Raw genomic sequence first — 12,794 nt, forward strand, 5'->3', positions numbered from 1 at the left:
TACTGTATTGTGTCTGATCCATAGACTATGATCTAAGCACATTTCATACATGAACCTTCATTAACCCAGCTGTCCTCCTCCTGAAAATAATCTGCTGTCTGAGAATGTTGGGCTGGACTCCTGAGTGCCTTTGTATAAGAGCTTAAAGATATTGTTATGTTGCAGCCCAAAAAGCTTTGCCATGGAACTTCATTATCAGCGCTCTCCCTTCTCTGGATTTCTAAGTTCCAAGCAGCTATCAGGAAATAACGACAGAGATGACTTCATTTCAGATTGCTAAGGGCTTGGCAAAGCTTGTTGTGCATGGGCTGGGCACCAATGAGTTATGCTTTAGTGCCAGCTCACTGCTCCTCATCCTTTCCAAACAAGTCTATCCAGTATTTAACAATCATTAATGGCCACTGAGGTTTAGTAGATTTTTTTTTCCTGTTGACTGGATGTTCACTTGCTCCAGCATAGTTACGTCCTAGATTGTTGAGATGCTTTGTCTTCTCTGCCTTTTCTTACTGCATCAGGAAATGCCTCCTGCATTGTCTCTGTGTGGAAATTTGCATAACACCTTCCTGGGTCATGCTGGTGATATGAGTCTTTACCCATGAATTCACAAATTTGAAAACAAAATGAAAAGTCTGCTCTTGGAAGGAAAATTTTGATCTATAAAACAAGTAAAAGAAAACACAGTTTATCTAGAAGTTATTTTATAGTGCAGTTAGGCCAAATATTCTAATACAGCTGGAGAAAATGTAAGCCTTGTTCTCATATAAATTCACACCAAAATAACTCAGGCTAGGTTGACATAAGTTCGTCTCTCAGGAGTGGGAAAATCCCTTCTTGCCCCAGACCCCAACCCACTGAGTGATATCAGTTACATTGATATAAGAGCCAGTGTGGACAGACTAAGTAAGTGGGAGGGCTTCTCCTCTCGACATACCTCTTGCAAAGGTTTATTTTTTTAAATGCAAATGGGAGAGCTCTCACTCGTCAGCATAAAATGTCTTCTCCAGACATGCTGCAGTGGTGCAACTGTACTGGTGCAGCTGCTCCACTGCAGCACTGTGTGTAGACATGGCCTCAGGATATGGCTACATTAGAGAACTTATAGTGATGCAGCTGCACCCAAACATTTGTGCTGGGTGTAAGGTCTCTAGTGCAGTCTCTCTAACGTGATGGGAGAGAGCTTGCCCATTAGCTTGACTACTCCATGTTCCCCCACCCCCCATAGAAGTTATACCAAAATAAATGGTAGCATGGGAATAGCCTCAATAAGTTGTATTTGACAAAATTTGTTGCTTTGGTTGCAGTCTATGTATTTCAGAATTAAAATGACCTACTTTAATTCAACTGAAGTCAGTAAAACACCAATGTACACAAAATCAGTGTAGGTATTCCTCATACCAAAATAAGAATGTCCACGCATAGGGTGGCACCGTAATAACAAGAGGTCTCAGTTACAACAGAATTAGATATTTCTGTGAAAGTCTGTGTGTAGACCAGCCCTTAGGAAACACCTCAATATAATAAAAAGAGGATAAAATCCTGAAAAGAGATGATGGCAGAATAGTCTCAAAAAGTTGTTTTCCATATACTTTATAATCCCTACTGAAACACTTCAGAATCATTTTGGGGAAGAAAACAACAAAAAACAGAATAATCACCATATCACAATGCTATTAACATTAAAATATTTCCTCTGTCATTATAAGCAATGACTTGTCATGGGAAGTTTCCAGTGTCTGGGTAGTTTTAGGTGATAAGACACGGCTCTTATCCCCTCTTCTTCCGCTTTGCATGCATGAGCAAGAGACTTCTGTCAACATGGCTTTCTGGAAAATAAATGATCAAATGATTAGTGGTTAAGGACAGTTAAGAGTCATCCTGTAAGACAGGAAAAATAATTTTCAAACAATCCTTTGAATTTTAATAAAGCTTCAGTTCTAAGCCTTATTAGACTGAGTTAAAGAGTTGTGCATACAGTATAACCTTGATTTTCTAAAACTTAACTAAAACTGCCTCTTCTCCAAAATGTGTTCCTGTCTCCCAAAGTTTAATAATTATATCTAAAAATTCCCTCAATTATCTAAACATCAGGTAGTTGAAATTATTCATTGGCTGACATTCTGATAATCAAGGTGATAGAGTGTACTACACAACGTTGAAATCAACATGTATTTTGCCTGAATTATAACAGCAGGAACTAGCCCTAAATGCAATGCAATTGTCTGGGCTATGAATAAAGAGAAAAAGAGTTCTGTTTTCAGAACCAAGCAGCTCCTAATGATTACTATAAATTATTCCTCTCTCTTCATGAGAAGGTGTGGCCTACATAATAATTATATCAGCTTCGATGCTTTGGACTAATTAGAAACTAAGCATGACAGATCATAAGGTTCCTTGTCCAACACTAATTCCTTTGAGAGTGCTTTGGGGTAGGATTTGCATGGCATAGTGCTCACAGGAAGCAGGAGAGAAGGCACAACACATGCAATTTTCATCCAGGAAGAAGGCCTCTCCTACAAAAACATAGCTGTTTGCCAAGCCAAAGGCTAAGACAGACCCACATCTATTTTTGGCAAAGGGCTGTAGTCAAAGCAATATGGGACAAGCTAAGCAGGTTTACTGACTCAGTTTTAGATGTTTAAAAGAAAAAAAACCCACAATAGCATACCATTCCCTCTTACAAGAACTGTTATTGTATGAAAACTTCCGTCTGAGCAGTCAGTTCCATATTGTGATTAGGGTTGCCAGATGATTTCAACAAAAATACCGGACATGCTTGACATTACATCACAATCTACATTACATCTTATTTAGAAAATACCGGACATTTATATTTTCTCATTTATATTTTTCAATTGTTTCCTGAACAGAAAGCTCAAATACTGGACTGTCCGGACATCTGGCAACCCTAACTGTGATCCCTTCACGCATTTCTTCAATTAACTGGAAATAAATATAAAATCACCGCTGCTAAAATATGAGGATAACACAAAAGTTAGTGCAATGATAAATAATGATGAGGACAAGGCAGTCTATACAATATGATCTGGAATTGCTTGGTAAACTGCTCCCAGTCAAATAGAATGCATTTTAATTCAGTCAAATGCTGCAAAGTTACACGTAGGAACAAGGAATATAGGCCATACCTAAAGAATAGGGTGGAGAGGGGGGCTGTATCATGGAAAAGAGCAATTCTGTAAGGGTATGTCTATACTTGCACCCTAGTTCGAACTAGAGATGTAAATGCAGGCCTTCGAAATAGTCAATGAAGTGGGGATTTAAATATCCTGTGCTTCATTAGTATCATCTCGCTGGCGCGCTAGTTCGAATCACAGCTGATTCAAATCAGGAAGTGCGCGCCGGGACACGTTAGTTCGAACCAAACCCTTTGGTTCGAAATAACATTACTCCTCAAAAAATGAGTAACGTTAGTTCGAACCAAGGGGTTTGGTTCAAACTAATGCGTCCCAGCACGCACTTCCTGGTTTGAATCAGCTGTGATTCGAACTAGCGCGCCAGTGAGATCATGCTAATGAAGTGCGGGATATTTAAATCCCCACTTCATTGACTATTTTGAATGCCTGCATTTGCATCCCTAGTTTGAAGTAGGGTGCAAGTGTATACATACCCTAAGGGTACGTCTACACAGCATTCCTCTTTCAAGAGAGGAATGCAAATGCAGTCGAGCGAAATTGCAAATGAAGCTCGGATTTGAATTTCCCATGCTTCATTTGCATAATGGTGTCCGGGTGCTTTTTCAAAATACCCTATTTCAAAAGAAAATTGCCGACTAGATGGGGTTACTTTGAAGAAAAACCCCTTCTTTCGAAATAACCCTTAAACCTCATTTTTTAAGGAGTAAGGGTTATTTCGAAAGAAAAGGGTTTTTTCGAAATAACCCTGCTTAGACGGGTTTTTTTTCAAAATAGGGTATTTTGAAAAAGTGCCTGGACGCCATTATGCAAATGAAGCGTGGGAAACTCAAATCCGTGCTTCATTTGCAATTTCGCTCGGCTGCATTTGCATTCCTCTCTAGAAAGAGGAATACAATGTAGACATACCCTAAATGATCTAGGGGTCAAAGTAGATAAACAACTCTGCTACAATAATATTTATAAAATAATAGCAACAACATGAACTTCCCATGTGATGCTATCACAAAAATAGCTAAAACAATCCTTGTATATATAAAAAGTGGAGGAGGAGGAGGGAAATGAATCAGAGAGGTTTCAGACATTAAACACAAAAATTAGTCTAGATCTGGAAAAACTGTCTTACTGTGAGAGACTTAGAAAAGTCAATCTCTTTCGTTTATCAAAAAGACTGAGATGAGAATTGATTATAGTACAGGTGTGGGCAATAATTTTTGATGGGGGGACATTCCAAGATTTTGGAAAGTGGTCAAGGGCTGCACACTTCCATGATATTAATGGAGGAGGTGCAGGGTCTGGGATGGAGGTTGGCTGCAGAAAAGAGCTTAGGGTAAGGGACTGGGGTGCAGGAGGGAGAGTGGAGTCTGGGAGGGAGTTTGGGTCAAGGAGGCTGTTGTGACCTAGGGCAGGAGACTGGGGTGCAGGGGTCTGGTTTGTGACTAGGGGAGGGGACTGGGTGTAAGAGTTTGGGTTGTGACCTAGGGCAGGAGGGAATTGTAATCTGGAGCAGGGGATTGGGATACCCGATATGGGAGGGGGTATGGGTTCAGGAGGGGGACAGGGAGTTAGTGTATGTTGAGTGTGGGGGAAAGGGTTGGGGAAGGGAGGGCTGGGGTGCCAGCGGCAGGCTTTGTTCAGGAGACTTACCAGCCAGCATCCCAACCAGCCTGCCTGCAGAGGTAAATGCTTGCAGAGCTTAAAAGGTTTCTCAGCCTGCCTGCCTGCCTGCCCCAAGCCTGCACAGGCTGCAGGGCCATGTGCTTGTGTGAATAACTGAGCTGGAGGGGAGGGGGGCATGGTGCTTTGTGTGCTGCCCATTATTCAAACAAGTAGCTCCCATTGACCAGTTTCTGGCTAGAAACCAGCCAATGGGATTGTGTTGGGGGCGGGGTCACTGCCTGAAGCCTCCCCCCCATTCCCTCTGGGATCACAATTTTGAAAGAGAAATGGCCCTGCAGCTGCCTTTCTGAGTGGCCTGCGGGGCAAGCAGGGAGCCTGTCTGGGATCCAGTGCCCTGGTGGACCTGATCTGGCCCGCAGGCTGTATTATGGCCAGGCCTGTTATAGTGTATAAATAACATCACAGGGAGCAAATACCAGGTATTAAAGAGCTCTTTAATCTCAGTGAGAAAGGTATTACATGGACTAGTGACTAGAAGCTAAAGCCAGACAAATTCAAATTAGAAATAAGGCACACATTTTTTACCAGTGAGGCTGACAAACCATTAAACAAACTCCCAAGGTAAGTGGTAGATTCTCTAAGTTTTGATGTCTTTGAATCAAGACTAGATGTCTCTCTAGATTAAGAAATGCTTGAGCCAAACACAATGTATCGGGCTCAAAAGAGGCACAACTGAGTAAAATGTGATGGTCTGTGTTATACTGGAAGTCAAACTGTGATCCAATAGTCCCCTCCGGTCTTAAACTCTGTGAATCTATCAAACTCTTGTAATGCTGCAGAATAAACAAATATTTCACAAAGAACAGAGCATACAGATGTAGGATTCTTGGCCACATTATGGCTGCTTAAAAGCAACCAGCTGAGGAGCCACCTTGTGCAGGAAGTGTATCTTACAAAATAGACACTTGATTGGAAGCGGGAGTGCTCCGCTCTGGAAGGAAGTACTCAAGACCTGGCAGGACTGGGACCTTTGCATATTTGCCATTGCATTTAAATCTTGGAGGGTTCACAGCTATACTTCTGACCAGCTGACAGCCACACCAGGCTTCTTGGCAAGGTTGGAGGTGGGGCAGCTCTGTACTCCCAGAAGGGTGCGGCTTCAGATAGAAGGGGCAGGGGCAGTAGCCCTTGGCACCACCCACAGCATGCCACACAGTCCTCCCCCCAGTCCTTAGAGCTGCCTGGAGCACGTAGCATGGCACTCCAGTGGTAATTTAAAGGACACATGGCTCTGAGTGCCAATGGTGACACAGTAGCAGCCACGGCAGCTGAGAGCCCAGGGCCCTTTTGAATTGCTGGGTCCTGGGACAGTTGCCCCTTTTGCCCCCCATCAGTGGGCCTGCTTCTGACCAACTTACTTTTCAGTCTCATCAAGTTACCCAATTAATATCTTGTTAATGATGACACATCTAATAGTTCTTTAGTCTGAATATTAGTTTTTAACTTTAGAGACGCATTGCTACCAAAAATACACTTCTAAACAAAATTATGTAAAATGCCACATCAGGAAATACAATGCTTAAGGGTTCTTTACTCTTGCAGAATAAGCAGGGAGAGTTTTATCAAGTTTTTTAGCTGATTTTGCTGGAGGTAGGGTTACCAGATGGGTTTCAAAAAAATACCAGATACACATGATCTCAAAACGGGAAGGGGGGAGGACTGGCCAGGAGGGGAGTGAGGCTGATCGGGGGGAGGAGGGGAATCCACTGGCAGGAAGCAGGGCTGGCTGGGAGGGGGTCTGGAGGAGCAGGGCTGGCTGGGGAGATCGGGGGAAGGAACCGGCAGATGGGAAGCAGGGCTGGCGGGGAGCTGGGCTGACCCGGGTGCATGCAGATCCCGGGGTGCTGCCAGTCCCACGTATGGTCCCAGCAGGGCGCATGAGCAAGTCTGACCCCAGGGACTCTATCCCACCCCACCCCCACCCCCTCTCTACTGCGTAGCTGCGTACTGCTTGGCAGGTAGACACGCTCACATAGTATGCAACTACGTACTGATACTCATGATAATAATAAAACTTACTTAATTAGAAAATACCAGACATTTATATGTCTGGTATTTTCTCAATTTGTTTCCCAGACAGAAAGCTCAAATACCGGACTGTCTGGTTGAAAACCGGGACACCTGGCAACCCTAGCTGGAGCACTCTCTGAAGGACCGGAGAACCATAATAAGAGCTCCCATGGCCTTTAAACGAAGCAAGAGAAGACTGTAAGTCTTTAACAATGACAATATTTCAGCAAGCTCTTATATAAAACAGGTGTTAAGAAAAACAGTAGAAAATAGTTCTGCAGCTGGTATAAAAAAATTGTGCAGTTTTCAGATGCTCAGATTTTACTCTCATACATTTGATGTCATAACCAAGAAAGCTCTCCAGTTATCAAGAGTCTTCTATGAAAAGCTCAATAGTCCAGGCCTTAATTTCTGAGGTGAAATACAAGCAGAAACTATCCTTACTCCTTTAAAAACATGCCTTCTTTATACATATATTAAAAAACACTAATTTTTTATTTAAAGGTCATAGTTACAAATAATTTATACCCCAATAGATCATTTTATAGTATAAGTACTATACCAAATACGAGACATATATTAATAGACTTTTGCCTAATAAGCATAATAAGGTGTGGTACTGTCTCACAGTATTTACTATGGTTTGATGTGTTTATTGTTTAACCTTCGCATCTTTGTAATTAGGAACATACACTATGAAAAATTAAGCAAGTAACTCAAAATATATGGAAGGAAAATGCTAACCAAGTGTAAATGTGAGACCGGGGACAAAGAATTACAAGCACTGTACACACCACTTAACCAGGACACTCTTAATCAGGACATCTCCCCCGGTGCTAATTTAGCATAATTGTCCTTAATGATAATGAAACTGCTTAATAGGGTGTATTCAGCTAGTGACACAAGTTAAGAAATGTTTAACAAGAGATTAAATAAATCTGAAATGTCAAACTCCAGATTTTTTATGACGAAATTTCCCCCCCAAAAACCCATAAAAATAAAGATTAATTGAAACAAATATAAATTGTATTGTTGCATTTTTATTCTGTTCAGTATTTTCTGTCTTTGTAAATCTTTCTCTAGCAGGATGGCTGTTTAATTGAGTGAACTGGCTGTCCACCAGCTAAGAGGATTCAACACAATTAACATTCAGTTTGCCTAGATTTTATTAATTAGATGGACCAGGTGTGGTATTTCCGCAGTTCTCTCCGTTAGGAAAAAAGAAACATTTCTATGCCGATCAGTGTAAGCTAAGCAAAAGGTTAGAGCAGATTTCAGACTTCATGCCTTCTCTACTGTATTTGCTTGTACACTATGTATTTGTTTCAATTTTAAATCAAACTTATGAGAGTAATGAAAATAGAACTCTCTCTCTGGTTTGTCCAAATTTATTAACTTTTTAATAATTACATTACATTTTACAAGAAGGAGGTAAATACAGTTTCTAAGATCAAATCTATACAGGAAAAGAAATTTAAAAACCCAGAAACTTTCAAAAAAATGGAATGGCAGGGCCATCCATAGGCATATGCTACATATGTCTAAGGATAGGATTGAAGGCGGTGCCGACGACCCCATCCCCCGGCTGCACTTCCCCTCTGCAAACTTAGTGCTGGGTCTGGTGGCCCTTAGCCCTATCCTGTGGCTGCCCCCTACTGTGGTCTGTGCCCAACTCCTGTTCACCGGGATGCAGAGGGCAGCGCAAGTGTGGCTCATAGGAGGTTAGGGTGGCCACACAGCTGGCGACTGGAGAAAAGTAGCAGTTTCTTCTTCAAAGTGCCCTTCTCTCCAAAGGTCAGCGCTGCTGCCCACTGCTCCATCTCGTGCTTACACCTCCTGCCCTAATGCTGCAAGTGAGCTTCCCTTACTGCCCTGTTACAAGGTTGCCAACTCTCCCAGACTGGACACCACTGCCGGTCTGGGAGAGTTAGCAATCCCTTGCCCTCCATAGCTTCTTCATGCTTCCACAGACTCCCTCACCCCACCTCAGAGTGGCTTCTTTCCCTGGGGGAAGGGAAGGTTGTGCCAGTACTGGGATGCATAGGGCACCAGCACTGGTAGGGATGGCCCTGCCTAGAACCAGAAATTGGTTCTCTTTGGGGTAATACGGTACAACTCAAGAGCAAAACATATATAGGGTACAAACCCAAATTCCATTTGCCTGCATAGAGCACCTTGAAGTTACAAGATCACAGGGAAAAAATGTCTATGGGAAAAAGATAAGAGAGCAGTAAATTGTCTGTAGGAAAAGGGCTGCTCTAGCATAAATATCAATGCATTAGGCTAGATTCTGGCCGCTTCTTTGCAAATTTCCAAGGAAGAAGAAAGCCCCTTAACCTCCTTTAGGTTCTTGTGCAAGGACAGCCAACATTCTAGCTTTTGTACCAATGAGGGTAAAGTGAGAGGAAGTGACCAAAAATTACACTCCCCAAATGGTAGTGTAGGGTGCATGTACGTCCAAGTCCCATCCCCCCTTTGCCAGTCTGAGGCTGGGAATGGGGAAGTACATTCTGCAGCTCTAAAAGGAGACAAAGGAGTTGATTCTGACCATCCCTCTCCCCACCAATGCCCCTGAAAGTATTTTGGCTGACTCAGCACTCCTCCACATTCCTCAGTATAATCTCAAGAGTTAAACCCCACTATTTTTGTAATTCTCTTCAGACTTAAAGCATCAGAACTATGCTGCCATTTCTGTTCTGGCTACATCTGAGCAACTTGTAAAAGTAATTGAGATGGAACCCATTTACCATCATGAATGATTTTTGTGTGCATGGATGTTGCCAGCTGAACAAATAGGGTATGTCTACACTACCCCCCTAGTTAGAACTAGGGGGGTAATGTATGCATACCGAACTTGCTAATGAAGCCCGGGATTTGAATTTCCCGGGCTTCATTAGCATAAAGCCGGCGCCGCCATTTTTAAAAGCCGGCTAGTGCGAACCCCATACCTTGTTCACTAATGGTATTCCTAGTAGAGTTCTTATCTAACCAGAGAAGGGCTTTTTATTGTCTGTTAAGTCACAGCAGAATTTTTTAGAAGCAATTCAAGGAGGTGCTTCTTTCAGGGCAGAGAATGAGATTATTTATGTTCCAGAGCACCAAAACAGCTTGGGTACAGCAGAGGATCCAGTTTGCAGGCTTGTATAAATAACCTCTGTGACTTACTCTTTGCTTGTCTTCCCTTTTTCTGTCATGTCTTCATGAGGCTCCATGTTTAGTGGCACTATTGACGTGCGTAAATGTAATCCCCTGAGTATCAACTCCTTAGGGTATGTCTACACTTGTACCCTCTTTCGAGAGAGGGATGCAAATGAAGACATTTGAAATTGCAAATGAAGCCGGGATTTAAATATCCTGTGGTTCATTTGCATAATTGCGGACGGGCGCTATTTTGAAATTGCGTTATTTTGAAATAACAGACGCTGTTAAGACGCAGTTATTTTGAGAGAAAACCCTTCTCTCAAAATAACTGGTAAACCTCATTGTCTGAGGAATAAGCGTTATTTCGAGAGAAGGGTTTTCTCTCATAATAACCGCATCTTCACTGCATTTGTTATTTTGAAATAGCGCCATAACGCGATTATGCAAATTAAGAATGGGATATTTAAATCCCAGCTTCATTTGCAATTTTGAATGTCTTCATTTGCATCCCTCTCTTGAAAGAGGATGCAAGTGGAGACATACCCTTAGACTGTAAGACCTTTGAGGCAGGGACTGAATCTTATTTATGTCTGAAGAGTCCATATTCGTGTATAAATATCACCATTTTAAGCATCTCTACACCTCACAAACAAGAACCCCATGTCAATCCCAAATACCATCTAATACAGTAATTCCTAATTTAACACTATAGATATGTTTCAGAAAATGATCGTGTTAAGTGAAAACATGTTATGCGGGGTCAATTTTCCCATTGGAAATAATGGAAAAGGTGGGGGTTGCATTTCAAGCGGTGGTGTCTGTTGGGGACATAAGGTTGGGGGAGAAAGGGGACTGGGTTACAGCATGGAGGGAAGGTGTTTGGCTCTGGGGAAGGGAAAGGGAGGAGAGAGGAGTGGGATTGGTTTGGAAGTATGCCCCTGTGATGGGTCTGCCGGGACCCGCACTGTGTCTGGCGAGGATTAGAAAGGCAAAGGCACAAAATGAGATCAAACTAGCTACAGGCATAAAGGGAAACAAGAAGACCTTTTATAAATACATTAAAAGCAAGAGGAAGACCAAGGACAGGGTAGGCCCACTGCTTAGTGAGGAGGGAGAAGCAGTAACAGGGAACTTGGAAATGGTGGAGATGCTCAATGACTTCTTTGTTTCAGTCTTCACCGAGAAGTCTGGAGGTGTGCCTAACGTAGTGAATACAAGCAGAGAGAGGGTAAGTTTAGAAGATAGGATACACAAAGAACAAGTTAAAAATCACGTAGGAAAGTTAGATGTCAGCAAGTCACCAGGTCCTGATGAAATGCATCCCAGGATACTCAAGGAGCTGATAGAGGAGGTATCTGAGCCTTTAGCTATGATCTTTGAAAAATCATGGCAGACAGGGGAGATTCCAGAAGACTGGAAAAGGGCAAATATTGTGCCCATCTATAAAAAGGGGAATAAGAACAACCCAGGAAACTACAGACCGGTCAGTTTAAAGTCTGTCCCAGGGAAGATAATGGAGCAGGTAATTAAGGAAATCATATGCAAACACTTGGAAGGTAATAAAGTGATAGGGAATAGCCAGCATGGGTTTGTGAAGAACAAGTCATGCCAAACTAATCTGATAGCTTTCTTTGATAAGATAACGAGCCTTGTGGATAAGGGAGAAGCGGTGGATGTCATATACCTAGACTTTAGTAAGGCATTTGATACGGTCTCGCATGATATTCTTATTGATAAACTAGGCAAATATAACTTAGATAGGGCCACGATAAGGTGGGTGCATAATTGACTGGATAACCGTAGTCAGAGAGTTGTTGTTAATGGTTCTAAATCCTGCTGGAAAGGGATAACAAGTGGAGTTCCTCAAGGGTCTGTTTTGGGACCCGTACTGTTCAATATCTTCATCAATGATGTAGATATTGGGATAGAGAGTACGCTTATTAAGTTTGCAGATGATACCAAACTGGGTGGGGTTGCAACTTCTTTGGAGGATAGGGACATAATTCAAAATGACCTTAGCAAGTTAGAGAAATGGTCAGAGGTAAACAGGATGAGGTTTAATAAAGAGAAATGCAAAGTGCTCCACTTAGGAAGGAACAATCAGTTCCATACATACAAGATGGGAAGCGACTGTCTAGGAAGGAGCATGGCGGAAAGGGATCTAGGGGTCATAGTGGACCACAAGTTGAATATGAGCCAACAGTGTGATGCTGTTGCAAAAAAAGCAAATATGATTCTAGGTTGTATCAACAGGTGTGTTGTAAGCAAAACTCGTGAAGTCATTCTGCCGCTCTACTCTGCACTAGTTAGCCTCAGCTGGAGTACTGTGTCCAGTTCTGGGCGCCACATTTCAAGAAAGATGTGGAGAAATTGGAAAGGGTACAGAGAAGAGCGACAAGAATGATTAAAGGTTTAGAGAACATGACCTATGAAGCCAGGCTTGATGAACTGGGCTTGTTTAGTTTGGAAAAAAGAAGATTAAGGGGGGACATGATAGCGGTTTTCAAATATCTAAAAGGGTGTCACAAGGAGGAAGGAGAAAATTTGTTCCTCTTGGTTTCTGAGGACAGGACAAGGAGTAATGGGCTTAAAGTGCAGCAGGGGAGGTTTAGATTGGACATTAGGAAAAAATTCCTAACTGTCAGGGTGGTCAAATATTGGAATAAATTGCCAAGGGAGGTGGTGGAATCTCCCTCTCTGGAGATATTTAAGAACAGGTTAGATAGACATCTGTCAGGGATGGTGTAGACGGAGCTTGATCCTGCCTTGAGGGCGGGGGGCTGGACTCGATGACCTCTCGAGGTCCCTTCCAGT

General features: G+C 42.5%; 1 long non-coding RNA gene across 1 annotated transcript in view; it reads right to left on the minus strand.

Annotated features, from left to right (window-relative positions):
• Nucleotides 1-681: 681 nt before the first annotated feature.
• Nucleotides 682-12,794, minus strand: part of LOC106731588 (uncharacterized) — a 29,149-nt gene continuing 17,036 nt past the window's right edge. Inside the window, exon 4 of the long non-coding RNA XR_012901920.1 lies at nucleotides 682-1,823. This is a non-coding gene — a long non-coding RNA (uncharacterized LOC106731588). The remainder of the gene's footprint in view (nucleotides 1,824-12,794) is intronic.

This window comes from Pelodiscus sinensis, chromosome 2 (genome assembly GCF_049634645.1).
Source record: "Pelodiscus sinensis isolate JC-2024 chromosome 2, ASM4963464v1, whole genome shotgun sequence".
Classification (NCBI taxonomy): domain Eukaryota; kingdom Metazoa; phylum Chordata; order Testudines; family Trionychidae; genus Pelodiscus; species Pelodiscus sinensis.